Raw genomic sequence first — 22683 nt, forward strand, 5'->3', positions numbered from 1 at the left:
AAAATTAGCTGGGCACAGTGATGGGCACCTGTAATCCCAGCTGCTAGAGAGGCTGAGTCAGGAGAATCGCTTGAACCCAAGAGGTGGAGGTTGCAGTGAGCTGCAATCATGCCACTCCACTCTGGCCTGGGTGACAGAGAAGACCTGTCTCAGAAAAAAAAAAAAAAAGGGCAACTTGAGGCTTAACAGCAGAGCAACCATAAACTGAAGGCTCTGCTTCATAATAACAAGGTGAATTTGAAATCCCAGTTCATAAGTTATCATTCTGAGCATAGCAATGACATATTTTAATTACATATGTTTTTGTTTTGTTTTAGTTGTGAGTAGAAGAAGGGGGTGAAATCAAAGTGATACTGAAGTTATCAGTGGTAACTATCAGGATGTCACATGTTTGAGGACAATGGCCTTGGGGAACCTGATGTTTCCCTCCATGTCCTCTGCTCAGTCCTGGGTTCTGAAACATGTTCAGGCTAGATGCTTTTGCTATATGACCTCCCCTGGCTGTCAATGAATTTAGACAGGTTTGGTGATATTGGTCTCACTCTTAGATCATGAAAGAAGCTTACCTGGAAGCTCTGTTCTCGTATACCTGAAATAAGGCCAGCTGAGGAGTGCAGGGCTTTACTAGTGCTGTTATTAAATTTTGGGGAAAAATGCAAGCTCCCAATTCAGCCTTTCTTATTAAAAATAAATCCAATCCCCCTTTCAAGATAAGATTGTTTGCCTCTTATTGAAACTCAAAATAGTAACCCAAGAAGGAAGCTATATAGATAGCAATGAGTCATGGTTAGAAATTGTTTTGCTGCAATGATATCTCTGTATTGCTATGTGAAGATTTTCTTTGTGCAAAAGGGATATACTAGGATTGAATGATTGATCTATTCATTTATTAATCAAGAAATCACTGAATTCTCAAAGCATTTTCAACTATTATACTAGGTTTATCGGAGATTTGAAAACAGATCCCCAAAGAGTTTTAGTCCTTAGAAAACTGATAATGTGATTACGGAATCATGAAACAACCAGAAAACATTACCAAATTATGATAATGTATGAGTAAGTGTTGGGAAAAGAAAATTAAGGAAAAGATCAGAGAATGTGGGCATGGTAAAATTTTTTTTTGTGTGTGGAATGTACTATGTGAATTGCTGAGGAGATGGTAGGAGGGCATCCTAAGAGGGAGAGATAAGACCAGCACTCATCCAACACACAGTTGACAAATACTTATGGAACATGTCTTATGTGCTAGATTCTGTATTGGGTACTATGGAGAATAGTGGCCAAATAAATAGACATGTTCTTGCCCTGTGAGAGTCCACAGTCTAGTGGAGAAGACAGGCATTAAGCCTACATACAGGATTAATGCATACTTACAAATTGTATTCAATATGACAAAGGAAAGTTACAGGATCTAGTGAGAAAGAGTAATAGGAGGAACCTACTTCAGTCCTTCCTGAAGAAGTAACACTTGGGGTGACACCTGGAGGAGGAGGAGCAAGGAGGCATGAGCGAGCAGAGGAACCAGCCCACATGAGGGGCTGAGGAGGGAAAATGCTCGGCTTGTTTAAGAAGTGAAGGCAGGCAGGTGTGGTTGACAAAGGTAGAAGGAAAGAGAGAAAAGACTAAGAGTATAAGCAAAGAGAGAGCAAAAACAGGTAGGCTGGATGAGCCTGTGGTTTTAACATAGCAGGGCTTGCCTTGTGTTTAAATAAAATGGGGATGAGAAAGAGAGTGAGGTTTCTTGAGGCTTACTGTGTAGCAAGGACATTGTCCAGGTGGTATTTCAGGAAATTCTCAAAAACCCTATAAAGTAGATGGAGTTATTTCCATTTCATAGGTCAAGTGAAGCTCACAATTTTTTCCAACTTGCCTGTGATCACACAACTGACAGATAATGTGAAGTCAAGACAGTTACCTACGTAATGTGATTCAGAGCTTCACTGAAAGAACCAATCTCCTGTCTACAGGTTGATGTCTGAAGTCCTCAGTTAGACCCACGTGCTTTGGGCTCTGATCCTTGTTGAACTGCAAATACTGCAGCAAGTTGCAGAACAGGGTGGCAGAAAGAAAACTGTGTTCAAGTCCCCCAGTTAAATACTCCCGTTAGTAATTTTATGGTTTTGAGGTTGGATTCTCTGGGGTTTCCTTTTCTTATCTACAATATGAGGACCACTTCTGGCTTCCCCATTCCATAGTGCTGTAATAAGAATGAAATGAGGTTTCTACAAATGACATTGCTATGTAAAGGTTTATTAGCTTGCCAGACTAATGCAAAGGATTATGTGTCATTTGTTTCTTAGCATGACTGAATTTAGTGTGCATTCACAGATGAGTAGTGTGAGGGAAGAAAGCTTGTCTGTGGCTGAGCTGCAAAGGGAAGGGATGGGAAAAATAAAGGAAAAATGTGCTTGCCCCATGGCCTTTGCAAGGGTCTCCAGCCTCATACAGGGGACCAATTCAGAGGTAGGCTAGGGAAGTTATCAACCTCCTCTGCTATTTAAACATAGTGCCCACACCCTCCTGCTTAAAACTGTACTGCACAATGCTTCGTCCACTTTCACCAGCTACTTGGTCCACCTGTCTGTTTTTAGCTCTAGTCCACCCATTCTTTAAGGTCTGGGCTATATCACAGTTCCTCTGGGAAGCCTTCTCCAGCTTCCAGTCCAGGATCGTCACCCACCTCCACTAACTCTTGTTCTTTCAGTCAAAACCACAGTTAGGCATTTCATTGTGCATAAGCGTTTGAATTGTGTTAGCTGCTTCTTTGGTGTGCATTATCATCATCTCCTAGCAATGGGGCAATGGACTAAACCTACTGAGTGACTCAGAAGCACTAGAAAGCTTACGGAAAGGTACTAAGCCCAGAATCTGCTTTGCTGCACAGGCCAGTGATTCTTTATGGCAAGTTTGCAGAGCCTTTAAAACACACACACTTGCTACCACCCTCAGATATTCTGATTTAATGGGTATGCATTAATCTTGTATTTATAAAACTAGAACAGGCCGGGCATGGTGGCTCATGCCTGTAGTCTTAGCACTTTGGGAGGCCAAGGCGGATGGATCACCAGCTTGGACAACATGGTGAAACCCTGTCTCTACAAAAATACAAAAATTAGCCGGGCGTGATGGTGGGTGCCTGTAATCCCAGCTACTCTGGAGGCTGAGGTGGGAGAATCACTTGAACCCGGGAGGTGGAGGTTGTAGCGAGCCAAGATTGTGCCACTGCACTCCAGCCTGGGTGACAGAGCAAGACTCCGTCTCAAAAACAAAAGCAAAAATAAAAAAACAACAAAAAAACTAGAATAAAGTTATAAAGCTTATCGTTTTCTACTATCTTTTGTATCTTCAGTCACCAAGGTCAGTAAAAATGATTTCTCCTTAATTTCTTCTTGCTTCGTGATGTGCAGGCATTTTGTGCCTCCCTTGTTCCTTAACATTTGGGTATGCTCCCCTTGTTCATTTTCTATGGCCCTGTATAGTATTATTAATCTTCCTAATATAAGTTATTTTGTCGCTCATCTGTTTTTGGTTGTTCACTGGATCAAGTTCAATCGCTTCCTCTTGAAAGTCTACGCCCTTCCTTCTGAGGTCCCAGTGTGGACAGTCAGCTTCTCACCCTCTTAAGTCACTCACTCCAGCCTCTGAGACTGTCAGGTCAGCCCCTGCACTGTTCTCCATATGCCTTTTCTCTTATCTCTGTGCAATCATCAGCTTCCTTGCTGTCCTGGGATATCTTTCCTATGTCTCCTCCTTTGAGACTTCCAGATCCTACTGGTGTCTTCCTAGGAAGTGATCTTGATCTCGGTGGATGTGGAGTTTAGGGGAAAAACCCCAATACACATTCCACTGGTGGGTAGGAATGGGTCATGTCCATTGTATAAATAATTACAGGACCAAAGGGCAATAGCTGGGCTTGGGAATAAAACTTGCAAGGCTTTTGCGTGTAGGGGTGAGTGAAGTTATAAAATGACCTCATGGTTAAACTGTTCAGGTTTAGCAGACAGGAAAAAGAAGAAAAACATGACAGAATGTGAAGCCTGCTGAAGAAGTAGTGCAAGATTTAGGAGACTATGCGAAAAAACTGTCAGCATCCAATTGCAATGCACAGGTCATCTGGTATATACTAGGCTATTAAACCTAACTCTCGCTTTATGATAAACCCAGTTATTACCATAGACATTTTGTTCTCTGGGATTAGATACTACTGCCATCCTAGCTTCTCTGTGCCTGAGATGCCTTAAATATGCCTACTGAGGTTTTTCTCTCTTCAGGAGACCTGATTTCTCCAGCATTTTGTTCGCAAGGCTGCTGGCTCCTTACACTGCCCCCCTCTGGTTATGGCAGGCCCAGTATGCATTCCAAGGTACCTTCCTATCTACTGTGACAATGAGAAAAACTAATATTTTTATCGAAGATCTCAACTAATATGAGTGAGTCACTCATGTTGAAGTGGAAAGACCACTGGATTGGGAGTCAAAAGACCTTGGGTCACATTTTGGTGTGGTTTTGTCATGGAAATTTTCTGAGTTTTGTTTTTCTCATCCATAAAATTATGATAATAATGTCTATCTCACAGGGTTCTTATGATGTGAGCACTGAGTAAAACAGTAGGATAGAACTTTGGGAACATTTGTGCATTGTGCAAAAATGAAGCATAACATAATTAATGGCTTCACGAGGTAAATTAATTATTGCAATGCATTTTACAGAGAAAAAGAATAAAATAAATGCAGTTTTCATAAGTAGTATACTGGAATTATGAAAAATAGTATTTTAAAGTAAATGGAAATTCTTGTTAAGAATTAGAATGCTAATGCTATATTTTTTGTTCAAAGCAAGATGGTGCATGCATACACACACAGTCAATATTTCTCTTCTTGAGCTGAAATCTCTTGGAATTTTTGAGAAATGAGGAGGCCAAGCCAAAAGTTTCTAATGAGGCTGTCTAGCAGACAGAAAGTGAAATCTCATTCTGTTTTGTAACCAGTCTCAGACTATGTGCTAAGATACAATATCATAGCAGCTCTGAATAAAACTTCCCCAGGGAAAACCAAAGATATCTGGTTAATTTAACTTTGAAAATGCCTCTTTGGTTTTCTATAACATTATAAAGCATTTGAATCTGCCAAGATGGTGTCTTAAAAGCTGGAGATTGTTGCTTTTGGTCTAGGAATATAAGACAAAGAGAAGGCACACCATTTGATCCTTATGGACAATGCTGTTAAATTGGGTAGAGTGTTAACTGCTTCTCCAACCCCCAAATCCCATCCCTTTAGCTATGCCAGCTTCAATGGATATTTTAATAATCTTTCATCAAAGCAGTTATACTGGTAATGGGAAATTCATATAAAACTAAAGTTTTTTTTAAAAGTTTATTATTTCTTTTTATATAAAAAATGCTTGAAGACCTACAGTGACATTTAAGCTCCCCCCATCCACAGTTTTTAATCTCTCAGTGTCTTTCATTTTGCCTGCCAATAACAGCACAATTAGTTTCTTCAGACTCCTAAAGCTTTAACAGACACGGTATCTTGGCTGAACAAAGCAGAGTATCTAAATAACAGAGTATGTGGCCAGAAACGACAAATTGTAGAGACATCTGGCTGTTTCTCTAAAGCAGCACTAAGCAAAGAAACAAATGAGTCCCCAGATGAAACAAAGAAATAAGGAGATTCAAAAAAAATAATAATAAAGATGTGTTCAAGTGCTGCTCAAAGGCTTGTAGACATGGTTACCACAAGCCCTTGGTACCAGTAAAAACAACAAGAGGAACAATAGCAGCAAAGTTCATTAAAAACGACTGAACTTATATAGCAGAATTATTCCAAGGAAATCATAACCCTCTTTTGAGTATTAGCTCATTTATCCTGGGCAACAGCCTTATGAGGTGGACAGGAACTACATTTATTGAACACTAGGCTCTGTGTTATTTTCTTTTACATTTACTATCTCATATGATATAACAAACCTCTGTAATATTATCTTTTTTTTTTAATGGAAACTGAGCAGACATGAGTAGATTTTTTACCCAAGGGCTGTGGTTGGTAAATGCAGAAGGAGAATTTAAATTCAGAATTATCTGACCCCAAAGAACATGATCCCATGATTGCAGCACCAGTCATAGAACTTTGGATACTTACATGGCAGGTTTTTTTTTTTTTTTTTTTGAGACGGAGTCTCGCTCTGTTGCCAGGCTGGATTGCAGTGGCACAATCTTGGCTCGTTGCAACCTCTGCCTTCCAGGTTCAAGCAATTCTCCTGCCTCAGCCTCCCGAGTAGCTAGACTATAGGCACACGTCGGCATGCCCAACTAATTTTTTTTTTGTATTTTAGTAGAGACGGGATTTCACCATGTTGCCCAGGCTGGTCTCAAACTCCTGAGTTCAGGCAATCCACCAGCCTCGGCCTCCCAAAGTGCTAGGATTACAGGAGTGAGTCACCACACCCGGCCCATGGGAGACTTTTTAAAAAATAATTTCAATTGTTTTGGGGATACAGATGGTTATATGTTATCTTGTTATATGGATAAGTCCTCTAGTGGTGATTTACACTTACATGGGAGAGTTTTTAAAAAATAATTTCAATAGTTTTGGGGGTACAGGTGGTTATATGTTATCTTGTTATATGGATAAATCCTCTAGTGGAGATTTCTGAGATTTTAGTGCACTTGGTACGCAGGCAGTGTACACTGTATCCAATATGTAGTCTTTTATCCATCCCCCTCCCAACCTTACCCCAACCCAGTCCCCAAACTCCATTCTATCACTCTTACGCCTTTGTGCCCTCATAGCTTAGCTTCTGGGAGATTCTTAATAAATATTCATTCATTGACTGAGAGCAGAAAAAAACCACTTAACTCCACCCAAATTACCTGCCATTGAACCTTGAGTTAGAGGATAGGGAGATGAAAAAAAAAAAAGAGGAAAAATGTTTCCATAAAAGGACAGGTAAAAGGGACCATTTAGGTGGTTTGAACCTGATGAAAGCAGGGAGAAAATACTAATAAGTAATGATAGTAGCAATTATAATGAAAGGTCATGTTTCCATAATTTACCAAGTGTTTTTTTCATATTCACCAAGCCACTTATAATTAAAACAGACCAGAATCATGGATACCCCACTTTTTCTCTCCATAACTCAAGAACTATCTCTTAGAAAGATTTATAGTAGATGATCAAAATACCGTTGGGATTAGCTGCCACTTATCACAGACTCAGATTCTTATGTGCTGGTCTATGTAAGATCTTGATTAAAGCTGTCTTTGCCCCCTCATTATCACCCAATCCCTACCCACCCCTTCCCACAGCACTGCCTCTCAATATCTCAGTGAATGGCTCCCCATCTGCCCCTCACCCATGCCAAAAACCTTGGAAGTTGTCATTCTTGGCTCCACCCTGTCCCCATGTCCAATCAGCCAGTAAGATGCCACCTCCAGTCCTGTTAGAATCCACCCAATTTCTGCCATTACTTGTGACTGCCTTAGTTCAGGCCACTGTGTCTTTTAGACTAATTTATGAGCTCCCAGGTGGTATCCCCACTATTAGTTTTGTTCCTTCCTTAATTTATTCTCCATACTGATGCCAGAGTAATCTTTCCCAGTGGAAACTGGATCACATCATCTCCAGGCTTAATACCCTTTAATAGATGCCTATCATCGACAAGACCCTGTACTCCTTTCTACTGTAACTCCACATACCCTACCCAAGGCCTACATATACAAACTGCAATACACAGAACAACTTGCAGTTCTTTTGAATAAGCCATGATCAGTTTTGCTTCAGGGCCTTTCTTCATAAGACTTCCATTGCTTGAAAATACCAATTCTGTACTCTATTTATCAGATCTGTCAAATGGGATACCAATAACCTGCCCCACAGCACTGCTGTGAGGAGTAAATAGGCATGTGTTGCTTGGCTTATAGTATAAATGCTAGACACGTCGACGGATGCTTGCTCTTCCTCCCAGGCCTCGGTTTAATTCCTATGTTTTATATCTGAGGTTCTCACTGCTCTCAGGTTCCTTGGGAAAGTCTTTCTTGATCATTTAGGGCTGGTTTAGATGTTCTTCCTATATGGCACCACAGCAGTCTCTACTTAATTCTATTTAAGCCATATTGTAATTGTCTGTTTACTTGTGTGTAACTCTAACTAGATTAAATTCTGTGAGATTAAGAAGTATGTGTTGTGCATTATTGAGTTATCTCCAGCATTTAGGGTCATTGATACTCAGTAAATGATTGCTGAATAATCCAATCAGTTAGATAAAATGAACTTTGACTATCCTAAGATTATGGCATCTGGATACCACATCTCTTCAGATACTACTACTTTGTCTTTGTATACTACTTAGCAGGTTTGCCAAATGCTGTCTGTGTATAAATGACCTTAGTGTTTCTATTTTGTTATTTTGAAAAAATCGAATACTCATATATCCTTTGCCTGGATTCACTGATTGTTAATGTTTTTCCATATTTGTTTTATTTGTCTCTATAGAAGCACATATTACTTTTATGGAACCATTAAAAATAAATGGCAGATCTCAACATTGCAGCATGTGAGAAGGCCCCACCTGACATGCACATGTTGCCCTGTGATAGAAGTGGGGCAGTGGGCATTCTTGTCTCAAAGCCTAGGGAGGTGAAATGTCCTGCTCAAAGCTGCAAACGCTTAGTCTGGGGTTGTAAATAATTATATTAGGGCTTTCTACATTGCACCACTCTGCCTCCCTATGAAGCTCATGCGAAGTTGAAAATATTGCAGATTTTATTGGTAGAAATAGATGTATCCCTCATCTTTGTCTAAACTTTCAGTCTGCAAATTCTGAGTTGAGTGTTTAAAAAGAAAAAATCCTTTGGCAAGGTGGTGACAAAAAATACTCTTAGGAGATTCTTGTCTCCTGTTACACTTTTCTGAATTCCTTTTAAGAAAGAAAAAAAATTGAAAAAGCTCTTTTTATATTTTAACACAGATGGTAGAGTCATGTGGTGATGCCCATCCACTGGCATGCCACAGCTGGCTCCTACTTTGCAAGCCAGTTGTTAAAGTCATTATTAAAAATTAAAATTGTATTATATAAATTCATAATTAAGTAAAGCGAAGGTAATAAATTTGAAAAACTCCTTATTTCCTAATTATCTTACTCCATTTTACTATTATCTATGGTCTCGAGGTTAAGTCTGTTGCATCTGTACAATGGAATACTACACATCTCTTCCCAATTTCACATTTAGTGAATTCATCTTGTTAGCTTAAGATTTCATATTCAGTCAATTCATGTTGGTAGCTTAAAATTGGCCATGAAGAGGACAGGAAGAATCAATATCATGAAAATGGCCATACTGCCCAAGGTGATTTATAGATTCAGTGCTATCCCCATCAAGCTACCACTGACTTTCTTCACAGAATTGGAAAAAACTACTGTAAATTTCATATGGAATCAAAAAAGAGCCCACATATCCAAGACAATCCTAAGCAAAAAGAACAAAGCTGGAGGCATCACGCTACCTGACTTCAAACTATACTACAAGGCTACAGTAACCAAAACAGCATGGTACTGGTACCAAAACAGAGATATAGACAAATGGAACAGAACAGAGGCCTCAGAAATAATGCCACACATCTACAACCATCTGATCTTTGACAAACCTGACGAAAACAGGAAATGGGGAAAGGATTCCCTATTTAATAAATGGTGCTGGGAAAACTGGCTAGCCATATGTAGAAAGCTGAAAATGGATCCCTTCCTTACACCTTATACAAAATTAACTCAAGATGGAAAAGACTTAAATGTATGACCTAAAACCATAAAAACCCTAGAAGAAAACCTAGGCAATACCATTCAGGACATAGGCATGGGCAAAGACTTCATGACTAAAACACCAAAAGCAATGGCGACAAAAGCCAAAATTGACAAATGGGACCTAATTAAACTAAAGAGTTTCTGCACAGCAAAAGAAACTATCATCAGAGTGAACAGGCAACCTACAGAATGGGAGAAAATTTTTGCAATGTATCCACCTGACAAAGGGCTAATATCCAGAATCTACAAAGAACTTAAACAAATTTACAAGAAAAAAACAAACCCCATCAAAAAGTGGGCAAAGGATAAGAACAGACACTTCTCAAAAGAAGACATTTATGCAGCCAACAGACAAATGAAAAAATGCTCATCATCACTGGTTATCAGAGAAATGCAGATCAAAACTACAATGAGATACCATCTCACACCGGTTAGAATGGCGATCATTAAAAAGGCAGGAAACAACAGATGCTGGAGAGGATGTGGAGAAATAGGAACACTTTTACACTGTTGATGGGAGTGTAAACTACCTACTAGTTCAATCATTGTGGAAGACAGTGTGGCAATTCCTCAAGGATCTAGAACCAGAAATACCACTTGACCCAGCAATTCCATTACTGGGTATATATCCAAAGGATTATAAATCATGCTACTATAAAGAGACATGCACACATATGTTTATTGTGGCACTATTCACAATAGCAAAGACTTGGAACCAACCCAAATGTCCATCAATGATAGACTGGATAAAGAAAATGTGGCACATATACACCATGGAATATTATGCAGCCATAAAAAGGATGAGTTCATGTCCTTTGCAGAGAGATGGATGAAGGTGGAATCCATCATTCTCAGCAAAATAGCACAGGGTCAGAAAACCAACACCGCATGTTCTCACTTATAAGTGGGAGCTGAACAATGAGAACTCATGGACACAGGGAGGGGAACATCACACACCATGGCCTGTTTGGGGGTGGGAGGCTGGGGGAGGGATAGCGTTAGGAGAAATACCTAATGTAAATGATGACTTGATGGGTACAGCAAACCAACATGGCACATGTATACCTATGTAACAAACCTGCACATTATGCACACGTACCCTAGAACTTAAAGTATAATAATTAAAAAAGAGCAAAAAAAATGGCCATGAAGAATTTATGCAATAGAAATTGACAAATACTACAAACCACACCCCCCTCCCCAAGAGCTAGTTGTTAAGTATTTACCAGGACACCACTAATTATGCCCCATTTATTTTTCTTTTGCACATTCAATAATCAGGCCTTTCCCAAGTTCCCATCAAGTGTGCAGTATGTTGCCAAGAACTCTTTTAAAAAAGAAGGATGCCTACCTCTCATCTTCTGTTTTTAGCCTCCCTCTCCAATCTGCCTATTTACAGAGGTCTGTTTTGATTTCTGAGACCCCTGCGATCCTTTTCTTTCTTTTTTTGACTTTTCTAAGTCTTTCTTCCCAGCTTTTTTGCTTCTCCCTATACCCTGCCACTGACTATGTTCTCTAAATAAAATAACCTAAAAAGAAAAGACTACTGAGATATTATTCTTAAGTAACATTAATAGCAAAAGTACAGCTAAAAATCTTAGGAAACTTTATAAATATTTAATAAACCTATAAAATAATATATAATTAGCTTGTATGCAAAATGATACTAAAAGTCTCCCCTTCTTAGGCATGCTAACATTTTCTTAAATTGCAGTATTAAAATTAGCATTCTTAACATGCTTCAAAACTTTTTTCTTTTTATTGCCAGGGGCACCTTTCTTCTCTAAATCTCTGATCTTCCTTTTAGGGCCAGAAGGACTCCACCAAATTTCAACACTAATATAACCACCTGTTACCAGTCATCAACAAATAGTTACTGAGGACCTACCATGCATCAGGAACTGCAGATGCAGGAAATAATATGGACAACAGACACAGATTCTGCCTCATTACTTTTGTAGTTTTCTAGTGTTCAACTCTTGATATACATATAAGATCCGCATCATCTGTTAAACATAGAGCTTAGATCCTCTCATGAGAGTTCAGGCGCATTCAGGGTGGTGTGGCTGTAGCCTCTGATTCTCTTAGATTGGCAGTGAAGGAAGAATCGCTACAAAGGCAGGATCTGCTGCACTTCAGAATCTCACCTCCTGGCCCTAAAATCCACCTTGAAGAGTCCTTGCCTCCTGCCCAAGTAGCCACAAACTACTCTCCAAAAAGCACAACTCTTCCTTCAACAACACTCTTTTCTTCAAAAACCACATGCAAAGTGAAGACTTCACTGGGTATGTTTAGACCAGACATTACTAAAGTAACTACTTGTGGTGAGACATGAGCTGGTACCTGTGCATTTACGTGGGGCTCTGTGCTCAGAAAGGCCCTGTGCTTGGTTTAATGCTCTATTGTCGCTGTCTTAGAATTCTCTGCATTTTTATTTTGCCCTGGGCCCCATAAATTATGTGCCTGATTCTGCAGCCAGACTTTTTGGTCTTTGAGGATAGATTACTTGTGTGGGAGCTATGGCTCTTCACAGTGGTACCTCCTTTCTTCTTCAGACACTGAACTTTAAGAGACAGACACTGTCTTAACTCCATCACACAGGAACACAACGCTTCACATCTTCTTACAGAGCTGGGATTTTCACTTCCTTTTATTTCTCCCTCTCAGTTCTGTGGTCTTCCCTGAGTCTCGTCTTTTCCTTGGGTAAACAACACTGAAAATGGTGTCTGCCTTCGAGAACATGGTAGCTCTCCACAAAGCCGTAGAGTCCTAAGAACAATAACCATAGCAGAGTATGTGCCACACAAGGTAGTGCTGTGAGATACACACACACACACGCCCCCAGAAGAAAGGGTTTCATCACAACAGATTACTGGGGGAAATCCTGTGAGGTGAAGAGGACAGTATCTCTATCAAACAGGTAAGAAAATGCAGAGGCCTGAGGACATCTGCTCCTTCTGTGGGTCAGGAAATTATTTCTCCATTTCATGTTCCCTTCAAGGGAAAAACAAAACAGGAAGCTCAAACTATGTTACCCTGCTTCTATGTGACTTTGTGTAAACCACTTAACCCCCTGATCTTCTGTTTTTTCCTAGAAACGAAGGCCTGAGAAGGGATGAGTTCAGCAATCCCTCTGGGCCCCAAATTCTCTTATTCTAGGAAAAAATGAATGTTCTTATAATGAGAGATTAATGCAGAAGGAAGTAAAGACAACTGCATTGTGGTGGGAAATTTGTGCCTGAGGTACATTTTAATTTTTAATGTCTTAATTGCCCCCAGTTTTAAACAGTCCTGACCTCTTTAAAGATGGCTGCACCACATCATACTGTCTATTACTGGGAGAAACAATCCTCTTGTCCTAAGACATAACATTTCTTAGAAAAGATACCGATCTTCAGAAAGATTCTACTGATGAGCTTTCAATTTGCTTTGTTGTCAGGGAGCCCATAGAAATCACATTTTGAAAAAATTAACCAAGGGCAGCTGAGGAAAATTGTCATAAAGGACTCGTTTTCCTTCTGTAATAATAATTACATTAAGAGCGCTGTAACGAGAAAGAAACAAATGAAGAGAGGCACAGGAACAGGGCACAAAAAGCAGTGTTGTGCATGTGTCAAGTCGAATGGGAGATGGGGTAGAGATTAAGAGGAAAATGGACACCATTTGTTAGTAGATTAAGCAGAAAGTGTATCAGTCAGGATGCTCATAATTGCTCTATCAAATGCCTAAGGAAGCTATTTAGCTCTTTGTTTCTTCAGTTAACCATGAAGGGTCAATGTTAGAAATGAAAAGGAAAAAGGTGGATAAATTATACAGAACTGCAGGGTGGAATACTGCTTATCCTCCCTGGAGTTATGGTGAGAATAGCTTTGAGCAAATTCCAAATTTTCGTATGGGTTCTTCATTTCTGTCCTCCATTCAGCTTTCCATATCAGGCGTAGATTATTTATCACAGCTCCCGTTATTGCATCAGCTTGAGTAGTCCTCTGGCTCTGTCTGCAGGAGGATACTCATTTTGCATTTGTAATTACCAAACTTAAAAGGAGCCAGTTAATTCTGCTTCTGTTCAGGGGTCTCATTTAGTAGAATGATGTCTTAAGAAAAAATATGGGAACTGAATTTTGTTTGGGCCTGGAATCCCAATTACTCTTAATCCCAGTATCTCACTGGTATAGGTAACTAATGTTTATAGAAGGGATAAACTAATGTTTATCCACTCTTCCCCCAAATTTCTTTTCACTGCATTAAACAGTTGTTAGTTTAGTAACTTTGACCTGCTAGGGAGCTCAGAAGCAGAATCCTTCCTTCTTTAATCTTGTATTTATATAGAAAAGTGTGAGTTGGAGAGGTAACAATTATAGTTAATTAAGTTAATATACATGGTCCAAACATCATTCTAGTGATATAGGCTCCTGCAGTTAAAGAGTTCCAGTTAACTGGATTAAGCTCCTCCCTCTGCTCCATGTAGCAAACATCAGTTTTACAGTAATATTAGTTCTACTTGTCATATCCGTTAACAGTTGAAGGTATCTATTTTAAAATCAAAGATAGTATTCACTAACAGACAGAAAGCCAACTTTTAAATTTTATTTACCTCAAGTTTTGTTTTTGTTTTTAATGAAGACCGAAGACACATATATATAAATGGCTTTTAATGCCATAGATACATTAAAAGTATAACGGTATTTTTATCATCAAGCTTCATTTCATTGTAGTTTTCATTATCCTCTCTCTGCAGTGACTTTTTTCTCCTTTTTAATTTCCATAACACTATGCCATATATTTCTTTCATAATGACTGATGATGAATGCTGATTTTTAACATTAAATATTTTATGTGAAGAATTAAACCATTAGCAGACTGTGCAGAAATATGAATGTATCATATTCAAATTACCAAGTTAGATCCAAAAATTTAACATGTTTAATATAAAATTTTAGCAAATTTGTGTAAGTATAACCTCCTGAAAACTTTAGAGACAGATAACCTACTGTTCACTTAAGAAACATAAACATACAGTTTTCTTTTTCCTTTTCTTTTTTTTTCTTTTTTTTTTTTTTTTGTGAAACAGGGTCTCGCTCTGTCACCCAGGCTGGAGTGCATTGGCGCGATCTCTGCTCACTGCAGCCTCCGCCTCCCGGGTTCAAGCAATTCTCCTGCCTCAGCCTCATGAGTAGCTGGAACTACAGGCATGCACCACCACGCCCAGCTAATTTTTGTATTTTTTTTAGTAGAGACGGGGTTTCACCATGTTGGCCAGGCTGGTCTCGAACTTCTGACCTCAGGTGATCCACCTGCCTTGGCCTCCCAAAGTTCTGGGATTACAGGCGTGAGCCACCATGCCCAGCAAACACACAGTTTTCAAAATACTATCCATTTGTATAGCGCTTTTCAGTTTTTAAAGCACAAGTTTAAACATTTTATTGGACTTTCACAACAAAAATGTAAGGGACGCAAGATATTTTATTCTCCATTCTATAGATGAGGAAGCCAAGACCTCATTAAGGTGTGGTGCCCCAGTCTACCTAGCACCTATAACTAGCAGAGTTCAAAATACAGTCTAGCTATATTGACCTTCAGTGTTTGTGCTGGGTAAATTCATCCCCTTTCTATGAAGATTTGTCATTATTTGGTTCTAGGACTGGATATGCATTCATTAGTGCAAATCTAATCGTTGAGTAGTATAGGCACACCTTGGAGATGTTGTGGATTTGGTTTCAGAGCACTTCAATAAACCAAAAATTGCAGTAAAGTGAGTCACACAGATCATTTGGTTTCCCAAGCATATAAAAGTTATGTTTACACTATATTGTAGTCTATTAAGTGTATAACAGCATTATGTTTTAAAAAACAATATATGTGCCTTAATTTTAAAATACTGTATTACCAAAAAATGCTAATGATCAACTGGGCCTTCAGTGAGTTGTAATCTTTTTGTTGGTGGAGGGTCTTGCTTCGATATTGATGGCTGCTAACCAGGGTGGTGCTTGATCAAAATTGGGGTAGCTGTGGCAATTTCTTAAATTAAGACAGCAATGATTTGCCACATTGATTGACTCTTCTTTCTATGAAAGAGTTTTCGGTGGGATGCAATATTGTTTGACAGCATTTTAACCACAGTAGAATTTATTTCAAAACTGGAGTGTGTCCTCTCAAAATGTGTCTCTACTTTATCAATGAAGTTTATGTAATATTCTAAACCCACTGTTGTCATCTCAACAATGTTCACAGCATCTTCACCAGGAGTAAATTCCATTTCAAGAAACCATTTTCTTTGCTCAGCCATAAGAAGCAACTCCTCATCCTTTCAAGTTTGATCATGAGATTGCAACAATTCAGTCACATCTTCAGATTCCACTAATTCTCTTGCTATTTCTACCACATCTGCAGTTACTTCCTCCACTGAAGTCTTGAAGTTCCCAAAGTCATTCATGAGGGTTGATATCCACATCTGCCAAACATCTGTTAAGGTCAATAATTTGACCACCTTTCATGAATCACAGAAGTTCTTAATAGCAGCTAGAATGGTCAATCTTTTCCAGAAGGTTTTCAATTTGCTTTGCTAGATCTATGAGAGGAATCACAATGGGAGCTATAGCCTTATGAAATATAATTCTTTTCTTTTCTTTTCTTTTTTGAGACAGAGCTTTCGCTCTTGTTGCCCAGGCTGGAGTGCAAGGGTGTGATCTCAGCTCACCGCAACCTCCACCTCCTGGGTTCAAGCGATTCTCCTGCCTTAGCCTCCTGAATAGCTGGGATTACAGGCATGTGCCACCAGGCCTGGCTAATTTTGTTTCTTTTAGTAGAGATAGGGTTTCTGCATGTTGGTCAGGCTGGTCTCGAACTCCCGACCTCAGGTGATCCGCCCGCCTCAGCCTTCCAAAGTGCTGAGATTATAGGCATGAGCCACCGCGCTCAGCCTGCAATGTACTTCTTAAATAATAAGACCTGAAAGTTTAAATTACTCCTTGATCCATGTACTGTAGAATGGATATTGTAATAGAAGGCATGAAAGCAACATTAATTTCCTTGTACATCTCCATCAGGACCCTTGGGTGATTAGGTGCACTGTCAATGAACAGTAATCTTTTGAAAGGAGCCTTTTTAAATAAACAGTAGGTCTCAACAGCAAGCTTAAACACATTCAATAAACAATGCTGTGAACAGATGTGATATTTACACATATGTTTAAAACGCTTTTTATTTAAAGTGAGAGACATCACAGAACATAAAACAGAACTACCGTTTGACCCAGCAATCCGATTACTGAGTACATATCCAAAAGAAATTAAATTGTTCTACCAAAAGAAATGTGTACTCACATGTTTATTGCAGCACTGTTCACAATAGCAAAGACATGGAATCAACCTAGGTGCCCATCAGTGGTGGACTGGATAAACAAAATGTGGTGCATATACACTATGGAATAGTATGCAGCCATAAAAAATGAAATCATGTTCTTTGCAGCAATTTGGGTGCAGCTGGAGGCCATTATCCTAACTGACTTAATGCAGGAATAGAAAACCAAATACAGCATGTCTCACTTAAGTGGGAGCTAAACATTGAGCACCCATGGACATAAACATAGGAACAACAGACACTGCAGACTACTAGAGGTAGGAGGGAGAGAAGGGGCAAGGATTGAAAAACCAACTATTGGATATTATGGTCAGTACCTGGGTGGTGGTACCATTTGTGCCCTAGACCTCAGGGTACAATGCACCCAGGTAACAAACTTGCACATGTACCCCCTGAATCTAAAATAAAAGTCGAAATTACAACAAAAGTAATAAAAAATAAAATGAGAGATGTGTGACTCTATCTTGAACACTTAGAGGCCATTGTAGGACTATTAACTGGTCCGCTTGCAATATTGTTGTGTCTCAGGAAATAGGGAGGCCTGAGGAGAGGAAGAAAGACAAGAACAGCTGGTTGGTGGAGCAGACAGCACACATATTTATTGATCCAGTCCGCTGTCTTATGTGGGTGTAGTTTATGGTGCCTGAAACAATTATAGTAGTAACATCAAAGATCACTGATCACAGATCACCATAACAGATATAATAATGAAAAAGTTTAAAATACTGAGAGAATTACCCAAATGTGTCACAGAGACATGAAATGAGCACATGCCTTTGGAGAAATGGTGCTGGTAGACTTGCTCAAGGCAGGGTTGCAACACATCTTTAATTAAAAAAAAAAAAAAAAGCAGTATCTGTGAAGAAGAATAAAGTGAGGCACTGTAAAACAAGGTACGCACAAATTTTAAAAGAGAGCTAGAGTAATTTTTGTAAAAGTACAGAACTTAGAAGAAATGAAAGAGGTGTCAAATAATTTGAAATTAACAAGTGTTAATAGTCTTTCTCACTCTCTCTGGATGGAGCAATGTTTCACAAAATACCATGCTAGGATGAGAAGGATTATAGTAGATTCATCAAAGCTAGCAAAAGAGGAAATAAACTAGTTGCTTGAATAATTTCTGAGAATGACAACAGTAGAATTAGTACACCAATTCCAATATCTCCTCCTCACTAACATGTACATTTTTTAGTCAGAAATTTCATTATAGACTGATTCTCCAAATCTCCCTATATGGGACATTATTTTTATTGCTGTTTTAGACAATATTTCTTTTAGATTTATCCACATTTATCAATACCATCGCTCACTATTCCTTTTTTATTGGTCTCAGCTTTATTGAGATATAATTCACATGCAACTCACCCATTTAAAAGTGTACCTACATTTTAATATACTCACAGTATTGTGCAATCATCACCATAATTAACTTTACATTTACGTTTTCATCACCCCCCAAAAAACACTGTACCCTTTAGCAGTCTACCCTATTTCTCCATTTTTCCTTCCCAGCCCTTGGCAACCACTAATCTAATTTTTGTCACACTATTCCTTCTTGCATCTCAGCTCTTTCATTTTCCTTCTGCCAGAAGTAGAATTTCCTTCCATTCAGCAAACAAAAATTGTGACGTTTCAAACCAAATACAGAAATATTTTCCTTAATTTCTTCTCATTCCCAAAGGCAAAAATATGTAGGACTTCTTTCTTTGAGCTGTTTTCTTCATTAGGATGAACTAATTCTTGAAATATCATCCTAATGATCAGCTGTTGAGACTAGTAGTGAGTTGAAGCTGTTTTTGAAAGAGTTAAGTTACTAAAATTTTCTCCTCAAAAAATTAATCTTACTCTCTTTTTCTTAACTGGATTTTAAGGTATTTAGTGTTCAGTAAAGACCTCTTAGGTTAGTAATTGCCTCCAAAATATAAGACACAAACTTGTAAAGAAGAGTCAGCATCCAGGAGGCAGAACACCTTCATGGGGACCAGGGAAATGTATTGAGATATCAGAATAAAGTTGTCATTTATTGAGCGGTATTAAAGAAAAACAAAGCCAGACTCTAGTTAAAGGTGGTAAAGACAGCTTCTATTCAGTAATACTACTGCAGTAGTGGAGAGAGACTTCAGAATGTTAGATATGAGTAATAAATTTCTCTTCAATTAATCAATATGTCAGTATGTTCAATTCTTTGCCTTCTACTTTTAAACTTAACTTCCTTGTAAAGCAACCTTTTTCAATTACCTGCTCCACCCTGACTCATTCCGATTACCGGCTCTGTCACAACCATTTTTCCTGCCAAACCTCACTTACCCCGTCATTCTTTTTAAATTAGCCAATCAGAATTAGTTTAGCCTGTGTGGTCTAACCCTAGCCAACAGGGGAACAACACAGCAGCAGGGTCCACGTGTGTCAGGGATAAGAACCCCTTCCCCTCCCTTGTCCAAGGGTGCACTCACCATTGCTCCATCTGTAAGGGCACACCCTTCTATAGAAGTACATTACCTTGCTGAGAATTAAAAAGAAGATTTCATATTCAAGTGCTATTTCTTTTGCGGCACCAAAACTTTATTTATAACAAGTATAAAACTGAGCCCAACTCCAATTGTGTAGAGGTGATGGTGGTTTAAAGAAGAGACTGATGAAACAGGGAGGGAGAAACGAGTGGCAGGTCCAACAGAGTCAGGGAAGTGGAAAATTACAAAAAACAAGAAGGGGCTTGGTCAATGTAATCAGGCCATCTGGTTTATTAATTGGCACTTATATGGAGAAGAAACAAACTTCGTACCTCCAGGACAGGAGACAGTTTTACAAATTGGGTAAGCACCTATCAAAATTCTTCCCTTACCCTCCCAAGGAGCATGGGAGGCAAAAGAACAAGAGGGAGGTAAGAAGACAGGAGACGGGATGGGAGTGGGGGAGTGGGGAGTGGGGAATGGGGATGGGTGGAACTCACGCTACCTCCTTTGAGGTCAAAGACACAGCTCCAGGTCATTAAGGAGACAGTTCTGGGTGGTAGAAGATTTACATCTCAAACAGGCAGTTTATAATCAGGCTACCTATTCGTACTTTGAAAGCAATCTCTCTTTTCACTTTTTCCACTTTTAGGAACTTCTCTTTTACTTTGGTGTTCTATAGTTTTTCTTTAATATGTCTTGGTGTAGAAATCTTTTCATTTATCTTGTTTGGGATCCACTAGGTTTCCCATTTCTAAGATTGGTATCTTTTAAAAATTTGGGGAAATCCTTATTACCCCATTGAGTATTCCTCTTCTCCATTATCTCTGTTATCTCTGCCTGAAACTCTGATTAGATGTATGCTAAACCTTCTTACACTAGCTTCTGTAATGACCTATGTTTCATGTTTTCTATATTTTCATCTCTCTGGACTGCATTCTAGTTTGTTTCTTAGGATTGATCTGCCAGTTCACTATCTTCATTATATCTAACATGTTGAATGCTATTATCCATTTCATTATAATTTTTAATTATTATATATTACTTTGCAGAATCTTATATTGTACAAACACTTGGTCTTTTTTTATGGTCTCAGATTCCCTGATCATATTTTCTTTTCTTTTTCTTTTTTTTTTTTTTTTTTTTAGAAACGGATGTTTATTTCCCATCAACCTTATTTCCGTGTTGCTTAAGAGCCCATCCAAGAACAGCTTAAGACCATTCAGTGGTTGCTCCTACAAATTCAGTGGCCTGAGCAATGGGAGCTGCAGACCAGTCTTCCGTGGCAGGCTGAGCACTCCAGTCTTCAGTAGGGAACTGCTGAATAGGCACAGAGGGCACCTGCACACCTTCAGACCAGTCTGCAACCTCAGGCTGAGTAGCAGTGAACTCAAGAGCTGAAGCAGTCCATTCACCCTGAAATTCCTCCTTGGTCGCAGCATTTTCAGCAGCGGGCTGCTCTTCTTTTTCAATCTCTTCAGGATCTCTGTAGAAGTAGAGATTAGGCATGACCTCCCGTGGGTGTTCATGGGAAATGGTGCCACGCATGTGCAGAACTTCCCGAGCCGGCGTCCACCACATCAAACCCGCTGACTGAGCTCCCTTGTTGCATGGGATGGCAATGTCCACATAGTGCAGAGGAGAGTCGTTACAGAGCAATGCTAGGTAGGTTAACATAAGATGCCTTCATGAGAGGCTGATGGTCAGCCCTGGGGTCAGTAACCACAAGAAGCCATGGCTCCTGGAAGGCTGCCTGGATGTGGTTATTGAAGGTTCCAGGTGTGAAGAGGCCAGCACTTGGAGTGGCTCCAGTGGCAGCAGCAAACTTCAGCATATTTTCAAACTCTTAGAAAATTTCTGTTTTCTTTTTCTTTTTCTTTTTTTTTTTGAGACAGAGTCTCCCTCTGTCGCCAGGCTGGAGTTCAGTGGCGTGATCTCAGCTCGCTGCAACCTCTGCCTCCCGGGTTCAAGCGATTCCCCTGCCTCAGCCTCCTAAGTAGCTGGGACTACAGGTGCGCACCACCACTCCTGGCTAATTTTTTGTATTTTAGTAGAGACAGGGTTTCACCATGTTGGCCAGGATGGCCTCAATCTCCTGATTTGCCTGCCTTGGCCTCCCAAAGTGAGAAAATTTCTTTAAACATAACTGTTTTATATTCCACGTCAAAAATTCTATTATATGAGGATTTTGTGGTCTGTCGTTTTACTCACAGTGCCTTACTTCTTTTACTGTTTCGTGATACTTCACTCTTGACTGTTCATTTTATAAGAAACTTTTTTTGCGGTATCTTGAATCCTAGGCTGATGTTGAGTTCTTTTGAAGAAGTTATACATTTTTTTCTGCTAGTCACCTGAGGACATGGTCGTCTGGGATCATGCTTGAGGTTTTATGGACCACACATGCAGGATGAATCAGAACCCAAACTCAAGCAAAGACCAATTTGGGATTATGAATCCTCAGAGAATTCCATCCTCTCACACTATGCCACAATCAATTTGCTTGTGAAATATCAGAGTTTGTTGCAAATTCATTCTTACATTGGCAGTATAGCTCTCTAGCATACAGTTTTTATGAATGCCTCCTGTTAGATTCCCTGTACTGACCAAGACCTAGGCTATATCTCACAGCTGGTCCCACAAAACCATCAGAATGGAAGCCAAAGAATTCTAGGGTTTAGCAAACATTCTCACAGCAATAGCCACTTGGGAACTTGCTTACCAATCAGGTGTTCTGAATTTATTTTCTGTTAGGGATCTGTTCCCTCCTTACTTTCGAGCAGCCTCATAGATATAGTTTTATATTTATAGATTTAGACATATATTTTAGCTATTTCATCATATATTGTAGTTATTTCAACAGTGAGGGTGATGTAGATGATATAGGGTACCTATTCTACCATAGTATCAGAAATAAAAATTGCTTTTATTTTATTCACTTTCTCTTAAATTCATATACATTTATTGCCCCCCCATTTAATCAGCCACTTAGAGGAAAAACTTCTATATCTGTTCTTTTATGGACATTCAAAGATTTTTTTTTTGTTTTTGTTTCATTTTTAGCAACAGATGCTTCTTT

At 39.2% G+C, this 22683-nt stretch overlaps 1 protein-coding gene, 1 long non-coding RNA gene and 1 pseudogene across 5 annotated transcripts in view; 1 reads left to right on the forward strand and 2 right to left on the reverse strand.

The window, feature by feature from the left end:
* Nucleotides 1-11729, forward strand: part of LOC129472358 (uncharacterized) — a 109105-nt gene extending 97376 nt beyond the window's left edge. For both annotated transcript variants that reach the window (XR_010116452.1, XR_008653897.2), the window contains one exon: nucleotides 11606-11729. This is a non-coding gene — a long non-coding RNA (uncharacterized lncRNA). The remainder of the gene's footprint in view (nucleotides 1-11605) is intronic.
* The window catches only part of HS3ST5 (heparan sulfate-glucosamine 3-sulfotransferase 5), a 295903-nt gene that overhangs the window by 7767 nt on the left and 265453 nt on the right, over nucleotides 1-22683 (reverse strand). The window lies entirely within an intron of this gene.
* LOC129472349 (small ribosomal subunit protein uS2-like) lies at nucleotides 20088-22217 on the reverse strand (annotated as a pseudogene).

The sequence above is a fragment of the Symphalangus syndactylus genome, chromosome 2, assembly GCF_028878055.3.
Source record: "Symphalangus syndactylus isolate Jambi chromosome 2, NHGRI_mSymSyn1-v2.1_pri, whole genome shotgun sequence".
NCBI classification, from domain to species: Eukaryota; Metazoa; Chordata; class Mammalia; order Primates; family Hylobatidae; genus Symphalangus; species Symphalangus syndactylus.